The sequence below is a fragment of the Lagenorhynchus albirostris genome, chromosome 10 (assembly GCF_949774975.1).
Source record: "Lagenorhynchus albirostris chromosome 10, mLagAlb1.1, whole genome shotgun sequence".
In the NCBI taxonomy this organism is placed as follows: domain Eukaryota; kingdom Metazoa; phylum Chordata; class Mammalia; order Artiodactyla; family Delphinidae; genus Lagenorhynchus; species Lagenorhynchus albirostris.
In genome coordinates, this window is record NC_083104.1 from 70,646,987 (window position 1) to 70,673,016 (window position 26,030).

A 26,030-nucleotide genomic window follows, 5' to 3' on the forward strand; every position below is an offset into this window, starting at 1 on the left:
TCCCACCTGCCTTAGTGTATGTTAAGTTGACCAGAACTCTTCTGAGGGAGGCGCCCTGGGAGAGGAGGGACAGTGGGATGGGTGAGTTTGAAGTCCTGGCTCTTCACAACCAGCTGAGCAGACCAAAGCCAGTCCCCCCTGATCCCTGTTCCTCAATCTCACACCTGGGAAGGAACAGCTGAGACCACGGACGCGAAAGTGCTACGTGGACACAAGGCGTGGATCTATTATTCATATTTTATAGAAGGAATCCCTTTGCTCCCTCCCGCCTTACAGGTGCAGGCTACCTGGGAAGCCCCTTGTTGCACCTACTCCTTTCAGGGAGTCCTGGCCTCGAGCTGTGAGGCTCTTAAAACAAGCCCCTCTGTTTGAGGGGTTTCACAGGCAGCTGGGAGGGGGCCCCAACCACCCCGACTCCTTCCAAATCGGTGGAGTCAGAAAACCCGGTTCTAAGGCAGCCTTGAACTGTGATGTCTGCCCCAGAGCTGTCGCTGTCGGGGGGAGCCAGGGAGGGGAGGCACCAGAGGAAGAGGACTCTGGGAACCAGATCCCGAAACTCCCATGGGCGTGAGATCAGAAACCCAAACCCCGGCCCCCCACCCCGCCTCCCAAGCCACTGTCCGGAAAAAATAAACTGTTTCCTGCAACCAGCTTCGAAACAAAGTCTGTGAGTGAGCTGTGACACATGTTACATAAATAGAAGCCACAGAGGGGAAAAGCCTGTTTTCTCTTTCATTATTTATCACTCTCTAACCATATCCAGCTGGGTGAGTAAACAGGCGCATTGGCCCATAATGAGGAACAGACTGCTGCCGTGGGGCTGCCAGAGGGGCGCGGGGGTGAGCGTGAGAGCGCGTGTGCATGTGTCCATCTGTCTGTCCGCCGCAGGGAAGGAAGAGTGGGAGTCTACGATGGAGAAGGCTTGTGGGAGGAGCCTGATCCCAGCCATCAAGGGGCTCTTCACCTGGTGCCCCGGCTGGGGTGGGGCAGGGTGCCCTCCAGGCTGGCTGCTGCCTCCCTGCCCTGAGGGTAGCTGGATGGAGAAGGAGTCAGAAGGGGAGGGACTGTGGGTGGAGAGGGTGTGAGAGGTACAAGCCAAGTGTGGGCCTCGAGCATGACCCTCACGGGTGGGCTCTGAGCGTGGCAGGGGTGAGGGGGACGATGTGTGGAAGACAGGCTGGGGCACGCGGGCATGTGAAGGAGTCACTGTGACGGGTGCGGTGCCGTGTGTAAGACGGGGAGACTGAAGGAGAGGGAGTGTCTGTGAGTGTACGTGTGGGTGTGGGTGTGTGATCCTGGTGGCATATGTCGGTATGGGCGATTTTGTGACTACAAGAATGTGTGAACATGTGTCTGTGTGACTTTGAGTGTATACATCTGCGTGTCACTGTGGGAGTATGATAGGTACATGTGAGATTTTTATGCCCATAAGGTGTTGTCAAGGGTCAAATGTGTCCCTGCCCAAAAAGATACACTGAAGTCCTAACTCCCAGTACCACAGAATATGACCTTACTTGGACATAGGGTCATTGCACGTGTAATCAGTTCAGATGAGGCTGTACTGGAGTAAGCTGGCCCCTCACGCAATGACTAGTGTCCTGATAAAAAGATGTCCGTATGGAAGACACAGACGTGGAGAATGGACTTGAGGACGTGGGGAGGGGGAAGGGCAAGCTGGGATGAAGTGAGAGAGTGGCATGGACATATATACACCACCAAATGTAAAATAGATAGCTAGTGGGAAGCAGCCACATAGCACAGGGGGATGAGCTCGGTGCTTTGTGACCACCTAGAGGGGTGGGATAGGGAGGGTGGGAGGGAGACGCAAGAGGGAGGAGTTATGGGGATGTATGTATATGTATAGCTGATTCACTTTGTTATACGGCAGAAACTAATACACCATTGTAAAGCAATTATACCCCAATAAAGAGGTTTCAAAAAAAAAGAAAAAAAAAGATGTCCATGTGGAAACACAGAAACACATGTCCACGTGAAGATGGAGGCAGAGATTGGAGCGAGGCAGAGATTGGAGCGAGGCGTCTCCCAGCCAAGGAATGCCTGAGGCTGTCAGAAGTTAGCACGTAGCAAGGAAGGATCCACCCCTACAGGTCTCAGACAGAACCTTGGTTTTGGACCTCTAGACTCCAAAACAGTGAGACAATAACCAAGTTCTGTTGTTTTCAACCATCCAGTGTGTGGTACTTTGTTACAGCAGCCCTAGGAAACTAATACTGGTGTGTATGAACATGGGGTGTGAGCTTGGGTGTGTGTAAATAAGTGTAGGAAACCATTGGAGTGTGTGTGAGATCCTGGTAGTGAAGATAGGCGTAGGTGTGACCATCTGCCTATGGGAGTGTATAAATACGTCTGTGAGACCAGTAAGTGTGTGTGTGTTTGTACCTGCGCTCACACACTTGGTATCCCTATATCATCATCCTGGAAAGGACCCCAGCAACCATCCTTCACCTCTGGCTGCCTCTGCCCACCCCCAGACCCTTCTGTGACCTTGGGCAGCCCTGCCTGAGGCCAGGTCAGCCCTGGAGGAGGGCTGAGACAGTCCTGCTGAGGGCTGCCCACAACCCGCCCCCACCCTGGGGTCATCCCAACATCAAAGTTTAAACTCCACCCTAGGGACTTCCTGGGATGTCCAGTGGTTAAGACTGTGCTTCCAATGCAGGGGGCGCAGGTTCGATCCCTGGTCAGGGAACTAAGATCCCACATCCTCTGTAGTACGGCCAAAACCAAAATCTATAAACCCCACCCTGGCCCGCAGGATGAGAGCGCTCATCAGGGAGTGAGATGAGGCCAGACCTGGAGGCTGGAGGCCATAAGGTGAGGGGTCAAATTCGTTGTTTGTGTCCCGGGCATTCTTACCTGAAGCCTAGCTCAGGGGTACTGAGCTGGTACCACCTGTCCTGCTTGGGAGACAGACCTAAGCCCAGATGTTCTTGAAACAGAGCTGGGTTCTTGAGCACCTGTGTTGACCACGCCCATCCCAGTGGACCACTGGATATCACAGAGCCTGCCGCAGACCTAGCCTCCTAGGACATGTCCAGACCAGCCTTTACTCCTGCTGGCCCAGTCGCTGCCCTCCAACCAGGGGATGCTAAAACTGTTCAATTACTCACTCAGCAAAGCACACGTCCCAAAGCCCATGCCTTAGAATATCCTCAAACATATCCCAGAGAGGCCTTGCTGGGAAACCAGACAAGTCACTTTTCTCTGAGCCTCTTTTCCCCTCTGTAAAAAGGGTACAACCACCCTTGCCCTGCCTATGTTATAGGGATGGTGTCAGGATTAGGAGGCCTAATGGACGTGAATTTGTCTTATAAAGACATGTCTGATAAAATGCCCCCACAGCCTGACTCTGAATGGTGTGTCACAAAGGCAGTTCCACATCCAAGGCCCTCTGGAACTGATATCATCTCCACCATCAGGGTGGTTTGCCTTCTCCTTCTCCAGCTTCCCACAGTCTCTTCCCTTAGCTTGATAATGGTTTGATATAATTCAGGGGAGGAGTCTGCAAACTACGGCCCCCGGACCAAATCCTGCCTGTTATTGTACAGTCTGTGAACTAAGAATAATTTTTAAAAGATATTTATTTATTTATTTTGGCTGTACCAAGACGCAGGATCTTCATTGCGGCATGGGGGTCATTAGTTGCGGCATGCGGACTTCTGAGTTGCAGCATGAGGACTCTCAGTTGGGCTTCTTAATTGCAGCATGCATGAGGGATCTCGTTCCCCGACCAGGGATCAAACCCAGGCCCCCTGCATTGGGAATGCAGAGTCTTAACCACTGGACCACCAGGAAGTGCCAAAAATAATTTTATCTTTTTTAAGAATAATTTTTATAGATGAACATTTGTCATCGATCTGATGGCAAGGAGCATTAACTTTGAACTCCAATTAAGCAAAATGTTATCCCTCCCACCCTTACCAAAAAAATCCCATTCTTCTCATTAGTAGACCTTTTATTACCAAAAAAAAAAAATGTACTCAATTATTATTGTAATTCCATCAATAAAAACTTTGTGGAAATGTGTTTTCTGTCTTGTTATGCATAATATCTCTTGTCGCTACATAATATCCTTGATCTTGCCTCAGCCCACAAAGCCTAAAACATGTACTATCTATCCCTTTACAAAACAAGTTTGCTGGTCTTTTGCCTCCACTACTGAACTCTGCCATTACAGAAATAAGTTGGCCAGAGTTTGCCAACTGCTGAAGTAAAACGTCCTAAGCCCTTGGACATTCTGATTGGTCTGGAGAGGGGCAAGCAAATCCCTAGACAGGTCCCAACAAGCCAGCATTTGCTTGAACAGTTCATTGGACTGAACTGGGCAGAATGTGAGTCTGAAGCTATAGGACTGCCTCCAAGGACTCTGAAGCCCACCCAGGGTAAGGCAGAGTGAGCAATGCAGAGACCGCAACGGCATCATTTTTTTAAGCCCCTAGATCACACATCACCTGTAGCAAGCCCTACCCCTTGATGTTTCAGTTATACAAGTCAATCTATTACTATTGTTATTTAAGTCCATTTGCAGTGAATTTTTTGATGCTTGCACCAATACAAGAGCACAAAAGAAGAGTGCCTAACCCAGCTCGGAGCATTCAAGGAAAACGTCTGAGGAGAGGTGTCATCTAAGCTGGGTCTTCGAGTCAACTGTGAAAGCAAGTGGAAGAACAGGTATTCCAAGCAGAGGACACGGCATGAGAGGAAAGAGCACAGCACACGCCACAAGACGGAAGCGGCAGAGCTGGGAGTGGCCAGGGATGGAATCGAAGGTTCAAGAAAGGATACCTTGTGCTCTGTGTACCAGACCGGCATACTTGAAATTGGCCCTGTGGGAATGGGTCTTGAACAAAGCATGACAAGTTCAAGTTGGCACTGTAGGCGGAACTCTTTGACCACTGTGGAGGATGGACTGGAAGGAGGTACGGGGAGGGGATCAGGTTGGAAATGGGAGTCAGTTAGGAGGCTACTGGAATAACCCGGGTAGAAGATGATGCGGGTCCAGCCAACGGCAGTAGGAATGGGGATGGAGAGGAGGGAATAACTGAGAAATATTTTAGAAACCACATCCAAGGGACTTGGTGACTGATTGGATGTGAAAGAAAGGGCTAGGGAGAGTCAAGGGCGACTTCCAGTAGTTTCTACATGACTGGGTGGATCGTGATGCCACACTGAGGAGAAAGGGCAGAGGTGGGGCACGTCTTTGGATACAGATGACATTGAACGATTTGGGTCTGGGACATGTTGGCTATGCCATCACTGGAGGGTCACAGACATGGGGGTGGGAGCGAGGTCCAAGAAAGTGATGGTACTTGGACCAACTCACAGACGGTAGTTAAACCCATGAGAGTACATGGGATTGTCCAAGAGGACATGTAGCTTGAGGAGAGCCATGGGTCAAGGCTGAAGGCTTGGGAACCCGAAGCGTTTAAGAGGGAGATGACACAAGCTCACGAGGGCACGTGGAAAGGAGAAGTCAAGGAGGACGGCAGAGTGTGGCAGGTGCTGGCGTTCTGCCTATGCCTCTCGGCACTTACCTCCAAACGGAGAAGGCTGCTTACTGCCAACACCTGCCCTTTGCCTGAGGGTTCTTTTTTTTTCCTTTTTTTTTTTTTTTTTCCTCTGGCCATGGAGATGCCCTTGGCTAGACTCAGGACAAGCTGGAAGCGCTGGAGAGTTAATGTGTCTGAAAGCAGCCCTCCACCAATGGCAAAGAGGGAGTTGGTGGATAAATACCCCAGCTTCCTTGCCCCTATCATACGGACAACTTGAGGCATGCCTCAAACGTATTCCGGGGTTCCCCAGCCGGCCTGTGCCCCTCTCACTCACAGTACATGCTAACACTCCCTATGTGGGCCTCCCGACCACCCACACCCCCGCCCAGCCCCCCACTTTCCCACTCCCAACTCATGCTTGAATCCTTGCGTCAGAGTCTGCTTCTGGGAGAACATAAACTAAGTCAAAGATGTCGTGAAAACCAACCAAGTAGAAAATGGCAAGATGTTCTCTCCGTGTAACTTTTGTCTTTGAGGGGGTCAGGTCATCCCCACGCTGTGCCCACCTCCACACTCATAGAAGATGCTGGCCGATTTCTCCCCTGGGCCTGAGGTTCCCAGAAGGGGACTTTCCAGAGCCCAAGTCTGAGCAAACTCCACTATCAAGAAATCCTCTCCTAGCTCTCGCCCTGGCTGCATGCGGGGAAGTCTGATCACAGGCCCTCGTATAACGCAAAGGCTTGGAGAGCTTCCTCAGCCCCGAGTCCATCCCTCCGTGTACCCCTGACTCTGTCCTCTCCTTCTCCAGCACTCCGAGTAGCATTCACTTTTTTCTGTTCATCCTATGTCCAGTCCTGTGGGTGGTCATTGCTTCTCTTTCTGTCTGAGATCCAGGAACTGGCTCTGACTCCTGGCCTGGGACCCACGGGGAGGCGGGGAGAGCTGGGTGACCTGCAAACGCTCCCCACTTCCGGCCAGTGTACGCCCGACCCACCCTGCTCTTCATCTCTCACCTCTCAAGGCAGGAAACCAGGGGCAATGGCCTTGAATAAGACTCTGGGGGCAGAGGGGGAAGGGCCTTCAAGAAGGCGTCCAGGAGAGCGATGAAGTGGACATTCTGCCGTCTAACAAGCCAGGGTGTGAATGCAGGTACTTCGCTTACATAATTGTGGAACTGTGTGTGAGTTTCAATGTCTCGGAGCTTTGGTCTTGTCATCTGTAAAATGAGGATGAGAACGGTACCCACCTGACTTAGGCTGGGTTCCTCCAGAAGCAGGCCCTGAGACAACTATTCCAGTACCCATGGTTGATGTAGGAGGTAAAGGAAACACCAGGAGAGAAGTGGGGAAATAAGATAAGGGAAGGAAGGAAAGTGATCGAGTTGGTTATCAAGGTGGCTCCTGGGGTGGCTCAGTCCTGCTGGGGAAACCCTGTGAGCGCATGGAGAGCACACACCTCAATTATTTACACACCAATGCTCATCAGTCATGGGTGCGGGGCTCTCCTGGATGGTGTTAATTCCCCAGCACTTCTGGTCTCCCAATAGTGACAAAGCAGAGTCCAATGCCCAGAGGAAGCCCCCAGGCAAAGATAGGCAGGTAGGTGATTGGAAGCCTTAGGGGTATAAGTGGTCAGGTTGAGGGCACACAGACAGGGCACTCACAGCATCTGCTATATCATCTCAGAGGGCTGGTGGGAGGTGAAATGATGTCATGAAATGACATCATGAATGAAGAGTGCTTAACACGGGGACGGGCGCACAGTTGGTTCTTCTCTAATCAAGATCCAGCCTCACTCCAGCCTTCAGATGCCTGGTTCCAGGGACTTCCTGCTACCCAGCAACCATGAGAGAGGTCTTTGGGGCTGGAGGGCCAGGGGTCAAGAGCAGAGGGATCTGGAAGAGAGAAGGCCAGAAAGAAGAGAGGGTGCAGGAGAACTGGGAAGGAGGTGGGCGCTGGAGTCCAGGCCCAGCACGGAACGGACTCAAACCAGTGTGAAGGAGCCCAGGAAATGTGTGAGCCCCACTCCACAGGCCTTGCCAGACACCACACACAATCAGAGACACATAAAGACTCTCTCTTCTCTCCCCTTATATCCACCCTACATCGATTGCCTCTGCCATTTCGGGCACTGCCTTCTCTTTAAAAATAAACAAACAAAAGAATCAAACATTAGGACTACTGTGGAGATCAGAGATACATATGAAAAGTGCCTGGTATACAGTAGGTGCTCAATAGGTGGTAGCTATTTCCAGTGTGAGGCCACCTTGGCTTTGATTTTCCTCCTTCACATCCCACCTCACCCTCCAGTGCCACTGGCCGAGACCCCAAAACGCAGGCCTTCCAGGTTCCCTGAGGAAGGAATGCTTCCCTTGCTGAGCGCAGAGCTCTGAAGGTATCCCCCGTGGACAAGCAGAAAACGTGCAGGGAGCAGTCATGAGAAGAATGGGGGGCACAGCCCTCTGGCAGGAGGCGGCAGCCCCGAGGGAGTGAGGGTGCTGCCTTGTCCCATTTTCCATCCAAGTCCCCACCTTGACCCCCAGCTCTTTCCCTCCAATCACTGAAGACACAGTTTTACTGCATAGCTCCTAAAACTCCGCACTCCCTGCCCCCAGCCCCCCTCACTGTTACCTGCAGGGCACCAACTTGCCCTGAGGTGTCAGGCTATTTTTTTTAACTAAGCATCAAATTACAATCAAACCAACTGAACGTGCATTTACTGTGCAAATCACACTGGGCTGCAAGAGGAAATCCCAAAATGACTAAAATCATGGGCCCCGACTTCAGTTTATTATCTAGTTAGAGAGATGAGGCATACGTGGTTAAACAGTGAACAAACAATACAATGTATTAAAAGTGACTTGGCGCTTATGAAATAAAAGTTAGCCAACAACACATTGTAAAATCAACACCAGCCAGCTAAGAAGGAGCCGGAAAGAGGTGGAAGTGGGCTGGAGCATCAGGAGATAATGGTCATGGCTCTGAGCTAGGAGATGCCTGGCCAGTGGAGAACCCTACAGGTGTTACACTCACTCACTCACTGCCTCTGCTGGACCCTTATCTTTCTCCCTCTTCTGCCATTGAAGAAACTGAGATTAAGCCCTCCTGCTTCAGGGTTTCAAGCTAGAAAGCAACAGAACTGGGATTTAAATCCAAGCGTTTTTCTGAGGAAGGATGAGTTCGGGTAGCTCTTGAAGGCTGAACCGCATGAAGGGAGAAGGGGCTCTCCTCTCTGTGCCCCTGCTTGGCCTGTCCTTGTCCCTGGGCACGGCCTCCCCCTGCCCCCTTGGTGAATGGCTGGGTGTGATGCACGGGATGGGGAAAGGGTGCTGAGTCTGCTCTCTTGGCCCATCCCTGCCTGCGTCCTGCTCTCTCCTTGCTCGGAAATCCCTCCACGGAGGGGGTCTCATTTTACCCAAAGACACTGTGTTCTAATTGATGGAAAATTGTTCACTGCTTGTCAGGTTAGTGTTCATTTCCCGATCCTTAATGAATGATTTTCCACCAATCAGCCTGGAGTCCCATGCCCACCACCCCGTGGACAAGGCCTGAGTCTCTGAGGCCCTAAAAGTGAGGTCTGTAAACATCTCCCAGGGCCCAGCCCCTGCCACCAAGAGGGGTAACCAGACCCCACCCCCAGGCCTGGGTGCCCTCCCCTCATCCACAGCCCCCAGGGACAGCTCTCCACACTGCATGGTCCTCTACTCAGGGCAATATGGTAAACTGATAAGCCTCCCCTCAAGAGTAGGAGCCCCCCTTAAAAAGGGGGAGAGTCTGGAGAGTGCCTTAGAGGTTCCTGGCACAGTTCATTAAGATACCAACCCTTAATGAAATATTTCTTTGTTAAAATCGTCATTTATCTTGGAGAACAGGGGCCTTTGTGGCAAAGAAAGAGGCTACCCCCTTCCATCCCTCCCCCACCTCCACCCAGCACAGATCCTCAGTCTTTCTGAGTCAGAAAGGTTGGGAAGCAGGGTGGGGAGGGGCAGCTGGGAGATGAGGAGGAGAGAAGATGCCAGAGTGGAGGAACCACAAAAGGAAAGGGGGTCAGCTTGAGTGGTCAGGAGGCAAAGGAGGAGAGAGAAGCAGAAGGCCCTGGGTGGCTGGGTGGAGAGACGCTGCTCAGAAGGAAGCCCACTGCTGTGTGACCACAATAGCCAAATGTTGGAAACAACCCAACCGTCCATCACTGGAAGGCTGGGTCAAGAAATGGCAGTGAACTGATGTGACAGAATGCAAGCCTTTTCAATGAATGACCTAGAGATGCACATAGCAAACCTGATTAATGTCAGCAACATGAAATTTAGTAAATGACACCACCAATAAATAGTGAAAGCAAGGAGCAGGAGGATAGTTGTTATTTAAAATTTCGAGACACCCGAGCCACACTAAATGTTTAAGAGCGTAAAACTTACTTGGGAAGGCTACCTCCCAGCTTCTGGAAACTGGCTACCTCTGGCAAAGGAAGGATGGAGAAAGGGAGGGAAGGATATGGAAGGTTCTTGACTTTATCAGCAACAATTTGTAGGCTTTTTTTTTGAAAGCACAAAGAAAGGTGCACAGATCGTAAGTGTACGCCAGCTCAATTGTCACAAAGTGAACACACCCACGTAACCAAATCCCCAATTCAAAAACTACAGAACATCCCCAGTCCCCCAGGAACCCCTGCTTACTCGCCTGCCTAGAGTAGCCACTCTCCGGAGTTCTAACACCTCGATTTTGTTCGACCGATTTTTGAATTTCAGGTAGGTGGAATTTCTCTCTCACGACTGGCTTTTATGCTCAACATTCTGTTTGTGAGACTTCTCTCTGTTGCTGTGTGGCAATGGCCTGTTCATTCTCATTACCAAGCACTAGCCCATGCATGAGAATACCAGCATTTATTCACCCATTCCACTGTTGATGGTTATTTGTGGAATGGTCGCTAAGACCATTCTAGTGTCTGTCTTTTGGTGAACACATTATGCATTTCTGTTAGTATATACTTAGGTGTTGAGACACTACATCATGCTGGAAAAGTTTTATTCCTTAATTAACTAAAAAATGGTTTGGTTTTTTTGACTTTTTTTTTTTTTTTGGCCACGCCACGTGGCTTGTGGAATCTTAGTTTCCCGACCAGGGATGGAACCAGGCCCATGGCAGTGAAAGCACTGAGTCTTAACCACTGGACCACCAGGGAATTCCCTTAAAAAATGGTTTTGAAGAGGGAAAAGAAGGAAAATTCAAGCAATCGGATGACTGGAAACATAAAATACCTGGGTCTAGATGTGTTGGGACTGTGGGAATAAAAGGACTGACTAATGTTTCTGGACATACACACACACCCAGTGCCAGGCCTGGTACTAAGAACAAGCTCACCCACTAACCCACTGCATCCCCACAACAGCAGCTGACCCTGGGAAAGGGCAACTCTTCAGAGCAGGAAGACCTGTGAGTTAGTCCTTGCTGTACCATCTTCTAGCTGTGTGACCTGGGGCAAGTTGCCTCACCTCTCTGAGCTTGAGTACCTCACTGTAAAATGAGAAAAGCCTCTATGCCAGGGGCGATGCAGCCAAATAGCACGTGAATCAAGTACCTGACACACCGCAGGCGCTTACTAAGTATCAGCTGCAGATGTATGTATGCTTTGCAGTTTTGTGAAGTCGGTATTCTCATTTTTAGGTGAGGAAACTGGAGCTCACAAAACGGAAAATGAGTGTTTATGGAAAGTATCTGATGAACAGGTCACAGAGCTAGATGCTTTGCCCAGGCTCTTTCATGTCACCCTCCCAACCCCCCAGGAGGCATTCTCCCAATGTCGTGGATGAGGGAACTGGCTCCATCCTGTGACTTGCCCGGATCACACAGTTGGTAAGTGACAGACACTGAAGTTCAACCCTAGGCTGTCTCACTCCAGTCTCTGTGCTCTTAACCATGGCCTCCATAGTAGGACAGGCCATGGGCCCCGGTTCTTGCCACACCACAGCCTAGACCTTTTGAAGGAACAAGGGCAGAAAGAGGACCCTCCTGCCTGTTCCCAGGCACTCTGGTTCAGGAGCCAAGGGCCACTTTTTTGAACCTTTTCCTAGAGGTCCTGCATCAGAAGGAAGGGCTTTGGACTGGCTGCTTTAATTTTGGGGTGTGTGCTCTGTATCTTTCTTTGGTTTTATGCTCAACATTCTGTTTGTGAGACTTCTCCCCGTTGAGGCTTTGCTTCCTCATTAAAATGCCCTTTGGGTGAGGCCCAGACAGGATCCTTTGCCTCCCTTGGGCCCCCCCACTGTGACTCACAGGGTGCTGGGAACTGAACTGGCCTGGAGATGAGGGTAAACTGAAATGAAAGCCAAAGCATTTCCTAGGGAAATCCCTTTGGGCACGTGAATCCACGTGTGAGGTATAGAGGGCTGCCGCAGGAAGGTGATGGTAAAGGATGCGGTGGGCATGACAGCCAGCCAGAGAAGCCCACTGGAGGTCACCTCATTCCTTCTTTTGTATGGAAAGTCCCTAGTTCTCACCTGACCTGAAGCCTCTGTAGGATGGATGGAAAGGAGACCTGAGGGGCATGGCGTGGTCATAATCCAACTGGGCTTACACAAGAACCTGCCAACTCCAGGCCATGCCCAGGCCTGTCCACACACCCTGACTCCCACCAGCGCTGACTCTCCATAGAAAATAAATAGAGTCACACCACCAAAGGCTTCCTTTCTCCCAAACTATACTCCTCAGGTCACCCACAAGCAGGCAGTACTGCTTTAAAGGCCTCACAGAAGTAGCTCTGGTTGAAATCCTGCTTCATCACTTACCAGCCGGGTGAGCCTGGACAGTGACTTAACCTTTTTGTAAAATGGAGGTAATAGTACTATCTACTTATAGGGTTATGGTGAAGATGAAATGAGTCCTATGCCTGGCATGTGGTACGACTCAAAGGTTAGCTGTGGTTATTTTATTCTTATTGCTTCTGCTCTGGCTACACTGGAAAGGACCCTGTGGTATCCACATAAATAGTGCTTAGGGTCCTCCTCCCAACAATTTCACACTAGCTATTTGAAATACTCCAGCAGAAGCTGAATATGCCCGTCACACCTGCCCTGTGTAGGGCAATACATAGAATCTAGACCTGGACAGATAGCACTGACATTACAGCTCCTTCTGGCTATTTGTACCCACAGAAAAGGGATGGAATAAGGGATGGAGAACCCGAGGGGGAGCCTCCTCTCTTTTTCTTCCAAGCCCCATTGGAGAGGCTTCTCCTCCAAGAAATCCTCTCTCCCCAGGCCACAGCCCCGGCATACCCTAAGCTCCAAACCCTAAAGCACCCCCAGCTCACATTCCACAGGATCATCCTGTGTCTGCCCGTCTCCACCTGCCTCGGGTGATTTGGGGCAGGAGAGCCTTTTAGAGCCACGGCCTTCCTGCCCTCCCCCCACAGCTGGGTCCTCCCTTGGTCATGGGCACTCCTTGACAACCCCTGAGGTGTCCCTCACCCCTCCCCACTGCAACAGACCGGAGATGTTTTGGGGGTGGAAGGCGGGGGAAGGATTTATTCAGGTTTCCACGGGTCTCTGAGTGGGGCGCCTGCTACCAGCACAGCCCTCCCCCTTGGATCTGGGGCCTTTCCTCATCCAGACTTCCCCCTCCCAACCCAAATACACACCTTGGCTACCGCCACAATCCCTCCGATTCCTCCCCGCACCCTACCCCGCCCTCAGGCAAAAGACGTTGAGTTTTGTTTACAATCTAATTTGTCCGGATAATTGCTTCTACTTTGCACTCCGCTCTGCCCGCGTGGGTCCAGCTTTGGGCCCTTTCTTCACCGGTTCGCAGAGCACTTTATGGGAAATTCCCCTTCCGGAGAGGGAGGCGACGCGCGCCCGGGGTGACCGTTCACAAAGCCCAGAAGGAGCCTTCCCACCTCCCCCACCCCCCGGTTCAAGAGCCCACCCCCAGCCCCACGCAGTGGGGCGCAGAAGGGAGAGGAGGAAGGACACCGGCTCCGGGCTCTGGGCCCCCCGGCCACTCCCTGCATAGGGCGCAGCCCGCCGGGAACCAATGAACCGTGTGGGAGCAGGGCTTGGCCGTACCTCCAGACTCCAGGGAAAAGCTGGAGTTTGCAAAGCGCGCCAAGGGATTCGCAAGGCCAGTGTGAATCCCTGGGGTCTCTCCACCTCCCCCCCCTTTTTACAGGATCGCAGCCCTACGTCTTCTCCCCAGATCCCCATCTTTTCTTCCCCTAAAGTTTGGTCCACGTGGTCTCCTCTCGCTCACGACTTGGCTGCCGGGCAGGGTGAAAGTTGCTGCACCTGCTTTAGGTGAATTATGGTAGCGCTAGAAGTTGGTCTCCCTCCCTCCGCTGCTCGCTCGCTCGCTCCCTCCTCCTTCGCTCTCCGCGCGCTCCCTCCGTCCCCCTCCTCCCCGCCCCCTCCCGCCCCGCCCGCGCGCCGCCCGCTCGCAGCCACTCGCTGCCCGGGCTCAGTCGCAGCCCCTCGGAGTCCGGAGCCGGCCGCCCCTGCGGACCGGACTGTGCGGCCGGCGGCCGGGACGTAGCCCCCAGCCCGCGAGGAGGGCGCGGCGCAGGCGGCGGCGGCGCAGCGGGGAGGAGCCCGGGCCGGAACCAGGGCTGGGCCGGGGGCGGGGACGCCGGGGTCCTGGAGCCCCGGCGCCCGAGCGAGCGAACAAGCGTCGCGGGAGGATCGGGAAGGAGGAGCACAGCCGGAGCAAGCCGAGCTGCCCCCAAAGTGCGATGCCCCGGCGAGGGTAGGGCGCGCGGCGGCCGGCCGGCGCGGCGCGGAGGGAGGACGCCCGGGAGCTGCGCGGCGCCGAGCGGCGCGGAGGGGCAGTCCCAGCGGGCGGCGGCGGGCCCGGGCGGCGACCGGAGCGAGCCCCATGCCCCGCGCGGGTTGACGGGCCGGAGCCCGCACGGAGCGGCCGGGCCGGACAGGTAGGTGGCTGGCCGAGCTCGGGGACGCGGGTGGGGGCTGGGCCGGCGACCAGACCAACTCCCTCGCTCGCGCACTCTCTCGCCCGCTCACTGGCTCACTTTGTGTTTGCAAACTGCCCGCGGGAGACGCGCCGGGAGGAGCCGGGCCCAGGCCGGCGCACTTTGTTCCAGCCGGGGCCGGCTGCGGCGCCCTGACCCAGCGCAGCCGCGACACCCACCCCGCCCCGGCTCAGGCCCCCGTGGGCCGGAGCTGCCTGGGGAACAGGTGGGGGCTACGGCGCGGCGCCGGGGGGGCGGGCAGAGGAGGTCGGCAGGGGTTGGGGGGACTGGAAAGGCTACTAAGGCCCGCCCTTCCCCCCAAGAATCTAGGACCGGCCTCCTCCTGGCCTGGCCGCGAGGAATGGGGTGTCTGGGGGCGCGACCACCCCCCCGCCCCGAGTCAGACAAAGAGTACTTCCCAGCCCGGACTTTCCTGAGCCGGGGAGGGAAGTGGTGAAGTGGGCTCCCCCAACCCCAGTCTGTCCAGGACTCCCCAAGACGCGCCGGAGGCAGATAGATGGGGGGGGCACCGCGGTCCTATCCAACGCGTCGCCTTAGGTGAGGAGGGGACTTGGTTTGCTGGGGTCGCACCTCGGAGGTTCCGGGGCCAGTCAGCGCCTTTCCGCCATACCTGGGTCGGCTGGGACATAGAGCGGAAAACTTCTTGGGGACTTGAGAGCGTCTGGAAACGGCCCCTTGTGATTTTGTGCGCCGGTGCTGGCGGGTGGGGGGTTGACCCGGCCGATATCTTCATTCACCCCATTTGGGGAGAGCCCCGCCTCACCATGTAGTGGGGAGAGAAGGCGGCAGCAGGGTTCGGAGGCCGCCAGGGACGAGTGCCCCGGGATAACCAAGCCAGACCCCCCTCAGATCCAGGACTGTGGCCTCTCCCCTGGACAGCCTCCTGGCAGACACCTCTCTTTGAGAGGCGGTCATCTCGGCAGCTCTCGAGTCTTGCGCTCCCCATCAACGCCAAACTAACTAACTTGAGCTGAGCCCAGCTACAGCTCGAGGCGCTAGAATGCGGGGCGCCCTGAGCGACCTGGGGTCCCGGCGTCCCCGGCAAAGGACTCTGCGATTTCGCGGGAGGCGGATTCTGAGTCAGAGGCCCTGACGGCTGCGGATTCCTTCTTTCCAACTGGGGCGACCTCGTGAACACATCGGTGTCTCACCCGGACTGTCTAGGTTAGGGGAAGAGGATACGGGAGCGCAGAGACCCTGAGCCCTTAGAACACCCGGCTCGTCCCTTTGCACCGCGGGCCTCTCTTGCCATCCCCCGCCTGACTGATTTCCTCGCTCACTCCGTGCCTGGGGTTTAAGGCGTCTGGAGATCACCGCGTGTCTCGCACCCCAGCGCCGGGTCTCCCTGCTGATTGACCTCGGAGCCTGGAGCAGGGGTTGGAGGTGGGGTACCCGGAGGAGAAAACCCAAGTCTGAAGCTGTCATCCCCGTGGTGGCTGAGAAAGCCCAGGAGCATTTTGGCCAATGCGGGTTTTCACTTGAACTTCAGCATGTTCATCCCGTGTTAAAGCGGACGCCTGGATTGTCCCAGGGCGAACTGTGCTGGGTCTGGGATTGAGGGCCTTGGGAGCGCAGTTTGAGAGGCAGCTAGGGTCGGAGCTGGAGGCTCACCTGGGTGCCCCCTTCTCCCACCCAGAAGGAAGGAGCTGTGGGATCATCTGTACCGCCAGTAGCCATGGGAGGGTCTGACCGGTCCCATTGTGGAGCACAGTGGGTAATGGAGACCTCGACACCAAGAATTTGAACCCAATAGCTCACTTCTGGGACGGAGCGCTGCTGGCGCTGGGCATTTCAAGCCGATGACCCTCCTGGTGAGCTCGCGGGTGGGTGCAGGGGCCGAAGGCCCAACAAGCGGGCCAGGCCCCAGCTGCCCTAAGGAGAGCCCCCCACCTCAGACAGCCCCTGCCCCAGACAACCCCTGCCCAACCGGGCAGAAAAGCGCTGCAGGGGTTGGGAGATCCACAGGCTTATTTTGTTTTTATTTTTGTTTTAACTTCGTCTTGCCTGGGGTCTGGGGCTCTTTGTCACCTGGCAGGAGGGAGGGAGGGCCCTGAGACTGCGCTGTGGGCACCTGGCCGGCTTGCTCAGTCTGGCACCCTTAGATCTGAGGCTCTCAAAAGCAGGGCTGTGTCTCGTGGGGCTCCCCATTTGGCGTCACTCCCCCCTCTCATCAGTGGGGCAACGTGGCAGGGGAGGAGGTGGCTCTAGAGAGTGTTCCCCGCCACCTCAGGACCGCTGTACGATGTGAATCTCTCCTGGATCCCCCCCACTACCTTAGCCCCATCGCAGTCTTGACACTAAACTGGGGGGAACCATGGGAACCTTCTCTCCTGGCACTAAGTGCTGGGCCCCTGTCCTTCTCCCAGTCCTGGGCAGGTTTTGCAGGAGTTATGGAGTTGGTGAACCCGTGAGCCCTGCGGGGAGAAAGGCCTGACACCAGTGCTGGGGGGTGGGGGGAGGGCAGGTTGGGCCTAACTTGAAAAAGGACCTGTCCCTGTCCCTTTCTGTGTAGGTACACTTCTCACACCTAGACATCCCTACCCCAACCTCCTTCCCTGTGCCTTTAGCCAGAAACTTCCTTTCTGGCTGCTGGCAGGTAGATCCCTTCTTGCCAGGAATGTGCATATCCTGCTGGGCCCCTACTCCAAACACACCTCTTCCTTAGGGGCAGGAAAGGAGGGGGGAATCCTTTAATCCATTAATTCCCCAAAGGTTTGCTGAGCCCCTATTCTGTCTGGGCAGGTCCCAGGCTGGGCACTGTTGTGCCCAAGCAGTGAAGGCTGGGGTCTGCACATTGTCAGGGTAGGAGAGGCAGATAAGATATCACATTAGAGAGAGGAGGGTGGAAGCAGCGTGTCTGTTTCAGAGGAAAGGTATGAGGTGCAAGGGGGGAAGGGCCATCTCCCCAAGAAAGCTTCCCTGATCTTCCACACCTGGAGTAGCTGCACCCTCCTTCCCTACATCCTAATCCTTTGCTGCCCCACTGCCTTGGTGGCTTTCCTGTCTCTCCAGCTGAAATGCAGACCCCTCCGTGCCCATCCCAAGCAGGCACAATGTCTTTACTTTTCTAATAACCCAAACTGTGCAAAGTAATAATTTCTTCCATCCAAGGAGCTCCGCACAGTTTCCTTTCAAAATCTCCCAGCTTCCCAGACCAAGGCAGGGCAGGCACTGTTTCTGACAGGATTCTGAGGCTCCGACGGCTGAAATGACTTCCTATGACTTGGTTCCAGAACCCTGGAACCCAGGGCAAGGAACTCAGGCCTCCCCAGGGCAGAACATGGGTCACAGGGGAAAAGCCTTTGGAACTTGCCAGTGGTGGTGGGTCTCTGGAGAACTTAGTTAAGCTATTGGAACCTCAGTTTTCTTATGTGTAAGGTAGGTCAATGATAACCGTTTAGAGCCTGGTTGGGAGCAGGACGGAAGAGCAGACGTAAAGTACCTAGCATAGTGCCTGGCGCAGGGTAGTACTGACCAAGGGGTGGCTTTTATTATTAGATTCCCAGCACCGCCAGGCCACATGCTGGACTGAATACTGGAAATTAATCTCCATTTTAGGGGTTTGGAAAATGAAGCCCAGAGAGCAGAAGCAACTTGTCTGAGGTCACACAGTTAGTTAGTGGTAGGGCTGGGACTAACATGTGGGGCTCCTAGGACTCCCAGTGTAACCGGTAGGGCTTGAGCCTCTGCTGTGGGGAAGGGAGAAAGGAGGGGATGGGAGGGCCTGCCACTCCCCATACCTTCTTCAAAAGCTCAGGCCTGCGTCCCCCTCAGCCCTCCAACGAGAGGGCTGGGTTTCCTCCTCCTGTCTTCCCTTTAAGGAAAGGTCTGGGCTCAGAACTTGACATTTCCCACCTGCACATGACCCTGGAAGGTCCAGTCATCCCCCCTCCCCACAACATCCTAAGGTGCTCATGGAAGCAAAAATGGGAGGGATAGTTCCCTAGAACACAGAGGAGGAAACATGGCCAGCACCACCTTTCTCCAAACAGGGAGACTTTATGGTTTGGAACCCTGGCTTATGCAGCGTAATGGAAGACAAGCTTGGCAGGCAGTCTCAGATCAATCTGGGACCTACTCCTGGATGGATCATCTTAAAGAAGCAAAAAGAAACTTCCCTTGAGTGTGAAGTTTCCGCCTCTTTCAACATTGCCTCCCTGGATTCTCCATGGAAATGCACACCTTCACCCACGGCCAGTTCTGCCCTGCCGGGGTTACAGCAGGAACCCTCTACTCCAAACCCTGAGGCTTGCAGACGCAGTGGTCTTGTGAGACGGCGTTTCGTGGGCCCTGTGCAGAGCCTGGACTCGGGGCATGCCTGCCTGAGCTGGAAATGAAGAGCTCCTAGCACAGAAGGTGCCCAAAGCATCTGGTCCCTCAAAGGAGTGAGCCACTCAAGCCTGGGCCGGGCTGATGCCCTTCCTTCCTTTGTGCCTTGTCCCAGGATGACTCCTCCCAGGATCTTTACCTGGCTATCCCTTGCTCCAGTGCAGCCCGGTGCCTTTCTTCTCCCCAGCCCTGGTCATAGCCGTGCAGCCTGTTCCCCAAATCCCAGCAGCTCTGCCCACCTCCCCAGGCCCCATCCTCTGCCCAGCTGAAGCCTCCCAAGCTGGGGGGACCTGAGGGTGCGTGGAGTCGTTGGTGGTGCAGCGCATGGGGAACGTCCTCTCTCCTACTTGGAGTTTTCTCATGGCACCTGACCTGGGCTACGGTGCAAATGGGAGGGAGGGGAGGGGAGATGGTTTTTCCTCAGACAGTAACAAAGTGAGGTGTGTAGACCAGTGACCCTCTGCATGTGTTCAAGGTAGGCAGGGTCAGCGGGTGGAAATTACCCAGAATTCCCCCCGGCAACGAGGGAGGGACAAATGGTGGTGACAGGAGGGCAGGGTGGATCCGGGCATGGAGACCGGGACTCCTGCTCTCCATTCCACAAACATGGTGGAGCCATCGCTGTGTGCAGTGGCCCGCAGGAGTCTAGGTGAAGAGGTTTAATAAGAGGGGGCTCGATTACAACTTGGAAAATCAGAAATGGAGCAAGTGCCCCAGCGAGGATCTTTCCCACAGGTTCTGGCGACTGGAGGCAGGCTCCGGTCCTCACACTCCACAGCCGGCACAGGATGCAGGTGCTGGCCCCGAGAGCCTTCAGGAGGGCTGAGCTGTGTGAAGGGAAACTGGCTCGTGGGCTGGTGAAGGGGCTTCTGTTCTTGTTTCTTCAACCGGGCGTGCTGGAGGGCGGGCTCCCTGGGATTCATTTTCCCAGCTCTGGAGCTCAGGCTTCCAGGAGACCCAGGCCGAAAGAACTTGGTCCAAAAGAGGGTAGCATATACTTCCTCCTTTCACTCCTTCAGGGGGTTCTTTGGGCAGATGTGTATCACACCCTGAAAGAAAAGGGCGGGCGCAGCTGAGGAGAATTTGGGGGAGAGATGGGAGCTCAGGATTTGCAGGAGACCGAGGGAGCGGCGGCTACTGTAAGTGCTCAGGCGCAGAGCTCTGGAGGCGTCCACATCTCTGGGTTGGAGCCGGAGGCACAGAGGCACTTGTGAAGGTCGGATGCTGAGGGTGCACAGTTGGTCCACTTGGGAGAATCCTTCCTTTAGGAAGCCTCCGGGGTTCTCAGGAGAGCCAGGGCTCCCGGTCCTTGCCCCCCACCTGCGGGCACTCACTCTGGGTTACTAGCCCGGCCAGTGTTACCCTGAGCGTCCACGAGCACATCTTTGCGAGGTGCGGGGAAGCGCACGCGTCGGGTGTCTTCGGCCCTAAGATGCTGGGGTTTGGGGGTCCAGGGAACTCTGGAAGAGGGGGCGGGTGGCCTCTATCTTTTAGCTACAGGGAGGGTCTCCCACGCTGTGTGCTGACCTCCTTGAGCTTGGGGATGACTTCACCCATCTGGGTCGCATGGGTCTGGGACTCACCCTTGAAGGGCACCAGTAAGCGCACTGCTACCTGCTTCCTCATTCCCTCTGTGGCCTTAGGCATGACAGTCTTCTCTCTGGGCTCTGGTTTTCATAACTGTGCAGTTGGTGAGGGAGCACCCACACTCAACTCTCCCTGCCCCCGCCCTTCCCTGCAGCTGTGGGCTGGTGGCGGGGAGGAGGGAGTTGGGCGTTGGGTGAGAGGAGACTGGCCCGCTTTGTTCCACGCATCCGGAGCTCACTGCCTCCGCGTGTCCTGCCCGAAAGGGGCGCTGTGGAGCGTGGGGCAGACGACCAAGCGGCCCAGGCAAGTCTCCTCCCCAATTAGGCAGCGGAGCCTGATTAGAGGGGGCGCTGCCCGCCGCCTCCCACCCGATCCCCATCTACGAGATTTCCCTTCATCAGAATCTCACATCCTCGAGGAATTAATTTGATGCCTCTTGTTATCAATTAATTGAATCTCGTTGGGAGAGAGAGCTCAGCGAGGCGGGCTGCAGCTTGGCCCGCTTGTACCGCCATTCCGCCCTCCCCCTCGCACCAGGACAGCCTCACCCCTTCCCCATTTATCTTTTTCTGCTTTGCTTTAAATTTCACTTGTTTTCTAAAATAAAACCACTGCTATGGGCCCTTTAGACCAATTTGGTTCGGATGGATACCCATGGACTGGGCACTGCCTGAGATTCACCCTTTTGAGCTGGGCACTGGGGGGTGGGGGCGGGGGTTTCCTTTCCCCTGGGCACTGGTTGATCCCTCGGTAAATCAGCAGAACCAAACCCTTTGGAATTTGGCCATGACCCTGACTCTGTGCTGCGGGGGCTGCTGGTGAGAAACTTGGAGAGGAGAACTGGGGGAAGGAGAGCTGTGGACAGAGCCACATACACAGACACACACATATACACACCCTAGTTGGGGGAGGGGGACACTGAAGGACCAGGCTAGGGACCTGTCAGTCATCAAGATTTTGTTCTTGTGAAAGTTCTGTCTTTTTTAGAAGAGGCATTTAAGGTCTGTTGCACCCACCAGGGCTAATCCGTTAAATGTAGGGCAGGGAGCATAGGTGTGTACCTCCTAGCTGCCCAGCTGCCACGTCAGGCATTTGTAGGAACAAGCCCTCAGCATTGCCAAGGACACCTGGAAGCCCAGACTCTGCCTTCTGCATGGAAGATGGAGGAAGAAGGTTCTAGAAGACATCCGAAGTCTGGGAAGGGATTATGGCAGGTACAGAGTAGAACTAGGTGGTCACCAGACCCTGACTGAGGAACTGTGCTTTGCCATTTCACATACCTCCTTGTTCTTGTTTGACAGGTGAGGTCCCCAGGCCCAGAGAGGTGATGTAACTTGTCCAGGGTCACACAGCTGACTGGAACCTGCCTGTCTAGAATGCTGACCATAAGGGCTGAGGTCACAAATGGACTGACTTCACCCCTTATGTGTTTTGTTGGCTCACACAAAGTTTATTACGGTGGTAAATTTCACATAAATATCCCCACTTGGCTGCTTTTGAAAAACCCAAACCCTATCAAACACGGAGCCTGCATTTCTGTGGGGTAAAGATAGACAGGGATTGAGTACCCTCCACTTCCCACTTGGCCCGCTTGGGGACCCGCCTAGCCCCTGAGGGCGTTTCAGTTAGCAACTTTTTTTTTTTTTTTTTTAGCGGTGCAGGCTGTGGCCTCTCCCGCGGCGGAGCACAGGCTCCGGACGCACAGGCTCAGCGGCCATGGCTCACGGGCCCAGTCGCTCCGCGGCATGTGGGATCCTCCCAGACCAGGGCACGAACCCGTGTCCCCTGCATCGGCAGGCGGACCCTCAGCCACTGCGCCACCAGGGAAGCCCTCAGTTGGCAACTTTTTCATGGAGATTTTACCCATCCTCAGTATTCTAGGAAGAGCTGGGGCGGGGGGGGGCAGGTGTCTGAAGGACTTTGCAGGGTCTGTACGAGAGCTCAGAGAAGACCTTTAGGACACCCTGACCCAAATCTAATTCTTGCATAGCTGCTTAAGAACTGATGGTGGTGGGTGATTTCTTTTCCCCTTCCTTCTACCACGGAGGGAATTACAGGGTCTTGTGTTTTGAGGGGTCTGTTCCAAGCTGAAATCAGCCCATCCCTGCCCAGGTGAGCCCCTTTGTGAAAGTCATCACGCTCTTACCTGCCCCCCCCCGAAATGTATGTACTTTTTGTTGGGGATGGGAGACTTTCTTCCGAGAATGGCACCACAGGTAGGGATTAGAGAAGCACTGGGAGCAATCACCTTTCCAGAATTCATCTTGGAACAGGGAGAGGGATGTGGAAGGATGCTGAATCTTGCAATTCGAATATGGGTGTGTTTTTTGGATGCCCCTGAGTTGGTACCCAAGATCCCTGTGAATGCCACCCCTAGATATCATCAGGAGAGACAAAGGAAGGGGCCAGGGCATGTCAGAGGCGGGCTGGGCACAACAGCCAGGGCCCCAGAGAAGGCCAGACTACTGGTCTGTCCCAGCCCAGCTGGAGCCCCCTGGTGCCAAGGGCACTACCAGAACCAGGCTCCAGATGGCCACTTGGGCCCAGGATGAGTACCCCACCTCTTAACCAGCGGGCCCCCCACGAAAGACGGCACTATTTAATTAGCCGTCTCTGATTAACCAAACTTGGCATTCGGCTCCTTTTGCCCTCATCTTTCCCAGCTCCGAATCAATGGCTTTGATATGCTAATTAGGGAGTAATTTAATTTCAAAAGGCCGCAATTAACAAGGGTGTTGTGGACATGCTGTAGTTAAGCGGAGTAATCTAATTTGCATTAGTAACAAGCAGGGACTAATTAGAAGCTTAATTAGACACTTAGATGGCTCTTATGTTTACTTTCTTAATGAGATGGAGTGGGATCTTTGGTTCTCTTTTTTTCTTTTTTTTTTTTTTTTTCTTTTTGTTAGTTCTTCCTTTTGGTCATGGTACTTGGAAGGCGTGTAGAGGGAGGCCACCTTGCAAGGGCCTGCTGGGGGCATTTTGGGGCCAGAGCCAGTGAAAGTGCGCTGGGGTGTGGTGATGGTGGTGGGGAAAGGTTCAGATTCCAGGGAAATTCCAGAGTGACCGCCCTCTGGGCCTAGCCACGTGTGAGGTGGAATTCTGGGGAAGAGCACTGGTTTGGGAGTCAGAAGAGCTATAGGGTTTCAGTTTGGCTCAACCTCCTAGCAGCCAAGTGACCTTGACACATCACTAAACATCTTTGAAGTATGGTTCCTTCATCTGTCAGAGTGCAGGTTGTGTGTGACAGCGTATGGGAAAGAACTTTCAAGGACTCTGAGTGGAATGGTGGTTATTAAAATATATTCACAAATTGTGTGCCCAGGCTTCACTTCCATAAAACTCAGCTCAGAAGTCACCTCCTACAGGAAGCCTTCCTGGAGCACCCCCAATCCCTCTAGGCACCCATAGCTAGCAACCACGCCACCCCCCAGTATCTACTTAACATTTGTAAAGTTGTGTGTGTTTTGTAGGGCAGAGGTTCTCAACCGTGGCTGTACTTGAAGTTTAGAATACTTGGAAGAACTTTTTAAATTATCCATGCCTGGATCCCAGATAATCCAATTAAATTGATCTGGGGTGGAACCTAGGTATGTTTTTTTTTTAATTTTTGGCCCCACTGCATGGCATGTGGGATCTTAGCTCCCTGTCAGGGGATTGAGCCCACGCCCCCTGCAGTGGAAACTCGGAGTCTTAACCACTGAACCGCCAGGGAAGTCCCAGTATGGGTATTTTTAAATGCTTGTGTTTGTCTGTATGTCTTCCTTTCTCCACCAAACTATAACCCACCCCCTCCAAAGCAAGGGCTGTGTTTTATCCCCCTTTGTGTGTCCAAATGCCAGTACCCACTGTGCCCAGTGTCAGTTGCAGGCAGAGGCCCATCACCCAGCTATGTGCCCAGATTTGACAGGGTCGGTAGTGTTGGGTTCTCAATACCATAAGCAGAATCTGAGAATCCTCTGAAGAAGGAGCTGAGGAGAATGGAGGAAGATAGCTTAAAAAAAAAAACCTTGTGAGTCCTCTGGGACAGGGGTGCATTGCTGAAGGTAGGGCAAAGTCAGCACACATTTTATGGACATCAGTTAAGGAATAGATGTATCAAGAGCCTTAAATATATGCAATTCCACCTAAACCTGTATCCTAAGCAACTAGAAATGGAGAATATTCTGTTCACATGAGGGTGTTTATTAGTGTCATAGTGAAAACATAGGCAGCAGCCTGGATGTCCAGCTTTAGGGGATTTGCTAAATAAATTCTGGAACACACAGCCCATTCAAACGACTCTGTGACCACTGAAAACTGTTAATTAAAATAGTTGATGTCATGTGGAAATGGTTATGACCATAAGTGGTGAGTGGGAAAACAGAAAAATTCAAACCATGTACAGATTATGAGCCCAAGCTCACGTTTTACATGTTTATATGCCCAAAGAGGGCGAAAATGGATGAGACTGGAAGGGGTGGATCCCAAAAGGATCTTATAAGGTACTTATAAGTCTCCTTACTTTTTCTTCATACTTTTCTACCAGGACGTCTTACTTTTATGATTAGAAAATAAAGTTATTGAAATTTGGGGGAGAGGACTTCCCTGGTGGCACAGGGGCTAAGAATCCGCCTGCCAACGCAGGGGACAGGGGTTCGATCCCTGGTCCAGGAAGATCCCACATGCCGCAGAGCAACTAAGCCTGTGTGCCACAACTACTGAACCTGTGCTCTAGAGCCCACAAGCCACAACTACTGAAGCCCACGCACCTAGAGCCCTTGCTCCGCAGCAAGAGAAGCCACTGCCATGAGAAACCCGCGCACCGCAACGAAGACCCAACGCAGCCATAAATAAATAAACAAACTTGGGGGCGAACCTGGAACAGACAGCCCAGGATGGTGGGTCCCCTTCCACATCAGAGGTTGCTGCAGCCTTTTAGAGATGTGTCCTCACCCTGCCACATGCACTAGCTCCTTGGGCTTGGAAGTTTTGTGCCAAGAAGAGGCCTTGAATGGTCCCTAAAGTTGGACCAGATAGCTCCTAGTGTGTCATTTAGGGAGACTCTCAGGCTGAAGTGGGAGTCTTAGGGAGAAAACCGAGGGTGCCAGCCTCTGACCCACACAAGGGAGAGTCCCCGAGTACAGGGAGGGCATGGGCCTGGAGAGGGTTTGAGCTTGTTCTGGAACTCTGACAGCCCCATCTGCTTGAGGAGAGACACTGCCGGGCTGATCAGAGAACCAAGTGGTCATGTGACTCACATCACCCTGCTCTGGTGTGGGGACCCATTTTGGAGCTACAGAGACATTCTAACCCTTGGATTCTGTCTCACTTTCCTCAAATGCCAAACCATAAGGCTAGGATGAGGGGATGGGATCTGGACTTGCTGGGTCCCCATAACTGTAGTTAATACCCTTCTCTGACCACCTTCTCTGGCAGTGTATTTTATTTGATGCCACAGCAACCCTGAAAGGAAGGGTTATTGGTATTAGCTTCGTATGGTAAACAGGGAAACCAAGGCTCAGAATGGTGACCTCACTGCTCATGTTCTAATTACAGAGGTAATAAGAGATCAGAGCAGGGTCAGCAGGTAGGATGCCAAATGAGGGGCTGATAAGAAAGGCTGAGGCCCAAAGTGGCTCCTGCCTG

The 26,030-nt window shown here is 53.8% G+C and overlaps 1 protein-coding gene across 3 annotated transcripts in view; it reads left to right on the plus strand.

The window, feature by feature from the left end:
- Positions 1-13,956: 13,956 nt before the first annotated feature.
- Positions 13,957-26,030, plus strand: part of FOXP4 (forkhead box P4) — a 50,978-nt gene continuing 38,904 nt past the window's right edge. The window contains exon 1 of one of the 3 annotated variants that reach the window (XR_009542948.1): positions 13,957-14,426. The gene's annotated coding sequence lies outside the window, so the exon portion shown is untranslated. The remainder of the gene's footprint in view (positions 14,427-26,030) is intronic. The other 2 variants (XM_060162847.1, XM_060162848.1) reach the window with 2 other exon arrangements.